The sequence below is a fragment of the Rhinolophus ferrumequinum genome, chromosome 9 (genome assembly GCF_004115265.2).
Source record: "Rhinolophus ferrumequinum isolate MPI-CBG mRhiFer1 chromosome 9, mRhiFer1_v1.p, whole genome shotgun sequence".
In the NCBI taxonomy this organism is placed as follows: Eukaryota; Metazoa; Chordata; class Mammalia; order Chiroptera; family Rhinolophidae; genus Rhinolophus; species Rhinolophus ferrumequinum.
This window is the reverse complement of record NC_046292.1, coordinates 72,337,622-72,344,943: the sequence shown is the minus strand read 5'-3', so window position 1 is coordinate 72,344,943 and position 7,322 is coordinate 72,337,622. Positions and strand designations below refer to the sequence as shown.

Here is a 7,322-nt window from a genome sequence, read left to right as displayed (position 1 = left end):
TTTACAGGGTAATGAAAAGAATGGGTGAATTTACATTAGGTGAAAATCAATGGCTCTTAATTAATACTACCCCCAAAAATAAAGATAATGGGGACAGAGAAATAGATGATTTATACAAAATAAGCTCAATCCTGGTTAGAATAAATTGTCCTCCTTACAGATAGTCAAGGACACTGTGCTATTTTTCAAAAATGTTCTAAGTATTGCGTTTATGTGTAGGGAAACATATGAGCACAGAGCAGAAGGTAGTCCCATCAATCCAATAGCCTGCCTTCATAAATAAAGTAAGCTGCCATTACTCAAACATGGAACAATGGAGAGGTGGCCCTTATGCCTGGGATCCAAAGGTCAACTCACTGAAAGTCTCTTCAGTGACATCACAGACATTTACCGTAACCTGGCCCTGTTCCATCTGCCATTACTTCATTCTGCACACTGGGTTTTCTCCTACAACTGGAAATAACAAATCTGAAAATCTCAATTTAGAAATCCCTGGAATAAAAAAACATTAAAAAAATATATTTTTTTTTTGAAAAAAAAGAGAAAGGTTTAGCCTATTTAAGAAGAGAACCATTATAGATGTAAGATGTTAAAAAAAAAAACCACTTCACTTTTGTAATGGGAAGAACATGAATTAGCTCTTTATGAAAGGGCAGGGTAGCGAGGGGTATAAGAAATTGAAAAGAAAGATGAGTTTGAATACAATTACCTTAAACTTGCAAGTTAGGCACTCAGACAGCAAGCAGTACGGAGACGGAACGCTGAGGTTATCTGAGGGACCACCATCTGACAGAACAAAGAAAGGGGGGGGGGAAATCATGACATTGCCTCCAGAATATATGGTGTTCTCTTCTGAACATCAAAAAAGGAAAAAGAGATGCTGAACTCCCTAGGAAAGACACTACAAGGTAGAAAAGATGCAATCTCAACATATTCAGCAAGCTTTCGGTGTTTTGTTAGTTTTGAGGCGAAGTGTTGAAGACGGTGAGAAAAGTTAAAATTTTAAATCACAGAGCTACTAAACTAACTTACTGAATTACCTTAGCTATTAAAGATCAGAAATCATTTAGGTATGAAAACGAAACCCAGAATTCAATTAACTGGAAAAGTTAATTGATAACAATGGAAATGGTATTTATTTTGTATTTTGTTTATATATTGTTTTATAGCTCACTCTTCAGTAGTAGTGAGTTTATCAGTATTTCTTCATTGTAGGAAACAACCCGAATAAGTGTTTTAATATTTTTATTAGAATTTTGTTAACATAATATTGGGTTAAAAAATGAGATTGATACATAGAAAGAGGCTGGGTTTCTTTTTGTTGTTGTTCATAATTTTTATGTTTTGGGTTTTGTTGATTTTTTTTTTACCTCCATAATCTCAGTTATTTAATATTAATCCCCATTTTATTTTGCTCAACCCCTCTGCTACCACACCACTGTCACCACCAACTACCTGATGATCGTTTCCAAATTTTAGGCACAGATTTTCAGGAGGGAGTAACCAAGTAATAAGAACTATACTTAGGAATTCCTATTTTGAGAGTTACATAGTATTTCTCCATACGACTGCAGCTCCTCTGGCCATTATTGCAGCGCCCTCCTTCACCATGACTTCCTACAGCTATTGCCAGTCATCTGCCTCCTTGTCCTTCCAGGGCCTGGGCAATGGCACCGTGTGCTTCTGAGTGAGAGGCGCCTTCTGTGTGCCCAGCAATCATGGGGGCTCAGGCAGACAAGGCTTCTCAGCGTCCTCCACTCACTTCGTGTCCTCGTCCTCCTCCAGGGGCTTTGGTGGAGGCTATGTGGGTGCCCTGGCTGGGTCTGACGGGCTGCTGGTGGGCAACAAGAAGGTGACCAGGCAGAACCTCAATGATCAACTGTCCTTCCACCTGGAGAAGGTGCATGCCCTGGAGGCAGCTAACGGCTACCTGGAGGTAAAGGTCCATGACTGGTACCTGAAGCAGCACCCGGGCCATGCATGACTACAGCCACTACTACAAGACCATTGAGGACCTGCAGGACAAGGCGCCACCATTGAGAACTCCAAGGTTGTCCTGCAGATTGACAATGCCCGTCTGGCTGCAGTTGACTTCCGAACCAAGTTCAAGACAGAGCAGGCCCTGCTCATGAGCATGGAGGCCGACACCAAAGGCCTGTGCAAGATACTGGATGAGCTGACCCTGGCTAGAGCCGGCCTGGAGACGCAGATTGAAAGCCTGAAGGAAGGACTAGCCTATCTGAAGAGGAGGTAGGAAATCAGTGCTCTAAGGGGCCAGGTGGGTGGCCAGGTCAGTGTGGAGGTGGATTCTGCTCGGGCATTGATCTAGCCAAGATCCTGAGCGACATGAGAAGCCAGTATGAAGTCATGGCCGAGAAGAACTGGAAGGATGCTGAAGCCTGGTTCACCAGCCAGACTGAGGAGCTGAACTGGGAGGTCGCTGACCACACTAAGCAGCTGAAGATTAGCAAGACGGACGTCACCGTCTTGAGGTGTACCCTCCAAGGTGTGGAGATCGAGCTGCAGTCTCAGCCCAGCATGACAGCTGGCCTGGAAGGCACGTTGGCAGAAACGGAGGCTCGCTTTGGAGTTCCATTGACACAGATCCAGGCTCTGATCAGCAGTATTGAAGCCCAGCTGAGTGACATGTGTGCTGACATTGAGTGGCAGAACCTGGAGTATCAGCAGCTCATGAACATCAAGCCACAGCTGGAGCAGGAGATTCCCACGTACCACAGCCTGCTCAAGGGCCAGGAAACCTACTGCAACAACCTGCCACCACCAAGACTGCCACAGTCCAGCAGCCTCCTGGGCTTCCTGCCGTCCAGCCGAGGGATGACCCTGGGTGGGGGCATGAGAGGGGAGGGACTCTTACCTCTGGTTCTTCCTCTGATCTGCCAATAAAACTTAATGGCCCAAGGCCGGGGGAAAGAGTTACATACTAGCCAAACAATATAATGCTAACTGATATTAAAAATATTGACTGGAAAAAAAAAAACAAACAAACCTGTTGGTTACCCATACAGAGCAAAGCAGGTTGCAAGAAAATGACAATATAAACCACAAGATAAAAAGAGCAACCTGAAAGAATAAATTATCAGTGGCCAATGAAGATCCATCATTTAAATTGGTTTCCTCAGGAAATAGAAATGGGATAATAGGCTTCTTGGAGTATGCAATCAGGAAATAACACATATTAAGGGAGTGAGAAAAGAAGGATTAGGCAGAAGGAAAAGGGAACTATGATGCAGTTGAACCAAAATCCTCACTTGATCCCACAGGGAATCCTGAGACAGCCCCTCAGAAATGTTCCAGATTGAGAGGGCAGGAACTTTGACTCCTGAATTAAACAGTCATTGGATATAAGGTGTTCCTGGGAGGGGCAAGGCAGCCTTCTTTGGACCTAAGGGACTCAGATGTGAACAATCCACCGACAACATTGCCAGCAGTTAAGGAAATGTGTGGCTCCGTCATACCTTCACTGGCAGACAGCCACTTTCATTAAGTCCACCCCTAAGTCTCCTGGACCAACTTGTTCCTCCAGGACTTACATTAGTCTCTTTTCCTGGAGATTCTTCTAAGAGGGAGTTTCGTAGAATTAAATAAAGTCCCTGCTGCTACAGCTAATCTCAGGACCATAATTAATATGCATCATCTCCATCCTCTGCTGTCGATTTTAGATTCTCTTACCCTTGACTAACTTGTGCTGTCTAAGATTACTCCCTTTTGGGGATGATCCAAACTGTCATCCCTGGGAGGTCATGACTCTCCTCACTGTGTCCTTCTCAGTGTGGTTGCTGCACTGTCTGTCACGGGGACAGCCTGAGATGCTATGGTAGATTATTTTGATGTCAAACTTATTCCTTCCTGTTCCATTATGTCGCAGCAGCCCTGTCGCTTCCTAATGTTCAGGGTCAAGTACCCCTGCCAGTGTGGTAACTCATTCTTTCACCTGCTGGCCTCTCAGCACAAGAGCCCTGAGTGGCAAGACGCAGATTAGCTTAGAGTTTAATGGAAATATTGCTGCATTTCCTGGTAGAAGGTCCCTCCCTCTTTGGGAACCAGGACATTTCCCTCAGCGCATAATTGCAGGGATGGGAAGTACAGATTACCCAAGTGGCTCACTGAGACTGCTGGCAAGTGAGGCCACTCCTACTTCCAACTCTTGTTTCCTGGGCCCATAGTTTCTACCTACTGGGGACCTAGCACTATACCGGGGGTGGCAAAAAAAATGTACACATTAACATAAGAGATATTATCTATGTATTACTTTCGAAGTTGAATTGAATTACAGTAGCAATGTGTAATATGGTCTTAGCTCAAAAGATGGCGTTAGTCAAATGAACGCTAGCGTCACCATGTGACAGGCAGGACAATACAGTTTTTTTCCTTTCTTAAAGTGTGGATACATTTCTCTGGCACCCTCTGCATAACGGTTGTGGATTTAGTTTGTGTACTGTGTCCAGATGGCACTCCGTTTTTTTCAGGGCACCATCTCAGCTGTGATACACACCTAATAAACTGTATAGCCAATGGCTGTCACTTCACTCCATCAGGCTGTGGGCTCTAGTTGGTGTGACAGGTGATAGAACCAGTGAATCCTATAATCACGTGCCCACTCCCTCACTTCATTTTCTATAAAGTGGGTTCCTTGGTCCAATATAATGTTATGTGGGATCCCATATTGGTGGGAGAAACACTTGGTAAGCCCTGGAACAGTGGTGCTGAGGGCCTATCAGCAGTAACTGACAGTCCTTATTAGAACATGTCTCAGTTCAGGTCAAGATGAAACACTTCCCCTTCCAAGATGGAAAGGGGTCAGTGTAATGAACTTGCTAGCAAGTGGTTGATTGGTCTCCTCAGTACATGATGCCATATTAGGGGCCTAGAGTTACTGAACTGTGGAACATTCTGCAACAGGATTAACTAGATGAGTCAAATCCATGCTGTTGGGCTCACGTGCGGTCTTACTTTTTATTGCCCTGAAGTACTCTGTTCCTACACTCATGTGCCAGCATTTGGACAGCCAATGAGAAAGCCTGGCTAATATCAGTTAGCTGAGTTATTCTGTCTACTTGCTTGCATAGTGCCTCTTTCAGAGTGGAGGATCTCTTGTGGGTGTTATCATACGATACAAAGATTTTTCACACACCCTGCCCTGACCCTCTTCCATAGATTCACGCACACACCTCTTCCCCAGATGTTCTTCCTCTTTCTCTTTCAAGGCTTCTGACCAATGATGAAACCATTTACTACTGCCTATAAATCCATGTATGTACTCCCCTCCTACCATTTCTCTTTCTGCAGAAAATGGGTGACCAGATAAACTGCCCAAAGCTTTTTCTCTTCACCACTGTCTCTCAGGGCCATCTCTCAGGGAAGCTTTACTATAGAAACAGCCTGTTTTTGGCTTGGACCGATACTGTTTTGGGCCTTTTTCTTCTCCATCAGCTGGTTATCAGGGACCCTGCATATGGCCCATAGGTACTAGCTGACTTGAGGGACAGCTGCCCATGTGATATTAAGGGATGGCATGGGAGTGTGCATGACCAGCTGGTGCAACTTACTTGTACCCTCTTTGCCTGTGCATGCCCGATCTTGAATTAGAGATATCTGTGCTGGGAGATCTTAGAATCTTCCACGTTAAGATGGATTGCCACTGGACCCATCTATGGGGACGGAGCCCCAGACAGCAGTTTCCAGGTTCTCAGCCTCACATGGAAGGGTGCTGGCTCGGGTAGTAGATGGCCGTCAGCTGTATCCATTGAGCCATTGGCCACTAATATAAATGCCGCAGCTACGTTGGGGAGTGGAGTCGAGGGGAATCGAAGAGAGTCGTTGGTCGGTTGGCAGAAAAGCAGACAGCAGGTCTCACATCGTGTGAATCCAGCCTCCAGTGAGACTATAGTGGTATGACTCCCCTACCTATGGCTCCGTGGGTGTTCCTTTTTGGCCTAGCCATATCCTGCGTTCTTATGTGGGGAGCGGGAGCAGAGACCCCGCAGGCCGCCTGGCACGATAGAATCTTTTTATGATCTGGTGAATCTAGAGCTCTGTCCACATTGTTATTTTCTAAATGGAATTCCCTGAAACTTTACATGGTGTTTTTTCTCCCAGCACAGTTATCTCTATTGCCATGGGGTTTTCTGAGTCCTATTGCCCACATTGTAGGGATGCCATATCATAGCTATACCTAATGCTTTCCTACTCTACGCTCCGCTCAAGTTGGGAACCATTTGTGCTACGTGGTAAATTGATTGGAGAAGTACCCTCAAGTGTTATACATGCGGCCTCCATTACTTAAAAGAAGCCCATCGTTCCTTCTTGGTGCTGACAGGTGTAATATATATATAATAAATATACCACATCTGACCAGATGCAAATAGCTCACTTGTTTGAGTAGTGGTAGCCTACTGTGATCTTCCAAGATCTTTTGGATTTTTGTAAGAGCCAGAGTGGTGAATGAAACAGGGATATGACGGAGGCAATACATTTTGAATCCTTTAGGTAACAAGGGTGGCAGCCATCTCTTCTAATATGTAATGTGTGTTTTTATGTACTGTCTTGACTTGTGTGGAAAAACAGGGGTGGGGAGTTTTAGAGGCTTCATCTTGGTCTTCCCCACCATAGCAGATTTTACCGTACAGACCAAGAAATCAAAACAACATCTCTGCCAACTCTCAAATATGAACATGCCTATTATAAACGTGGGTACTGGGAAAATAAACACTGGGTGTGTCTGTGGACCCAGTGAACTTTCTGTGACCTGAACCTGAGCCAGGATTCCACTTATTACCTAGCCTCTGTGTAATCTGCCATTTCTCAAAATATTTAGGTATTTCCCGTTCCCCAGTGTATGGTTACTTACACTTATGGTCATAGGTACATTTGGAGAAGGTCTGGAGAAATTTGTATTGTATTCACATGCTGAGATTTTGCAATCTGGGTTCTCTTTCAGTCAGTGGGCTCTGGTTTTAAAAACTGGCTAAGTTATAAAAGGTAAGAAATCTTGACTTTTTATTAGAATGGCTGCCCTCAGTCTCCTGATCATCCTTCTTTTATTTCTTTTGATTGTATATATTGAGCAATATTCATGCTGGCTGACCATCTCTTTTGCCCCCAGAAAGGTTAGGTTCTACTAACCATCTCTATAGCTTTCTGCAGGTCAGGTTTCCATGATTGCCTCTCTAGCCTCACTGCCCTTTATGATAATTGCACTTGCCTCATTTATAATAGTTCAGCATTGCCACCTGGCCTTTTATTTCATGATCTTATCTCTATTTCTAAGGGAACCCAGTTTCTTAACGGTATCTCATATTATA

The 7,322-nt window shown here is 44.4% G+C and overlaps 1 pseudogene; it reads left to right on the top strand.

The window, feature by feature from the left end:
- The first annotated feature begins 1,609 nt into the window (after nt 1-1,609).
- On the top strand, nt 1,610-2,904 carry LOC117027107 (keratin, type I cytoskeletal 19-like; annotated as a pseudogene).
- Nucleotides 2,905-7,322: the final 4,418 nt, after the last annotated feature.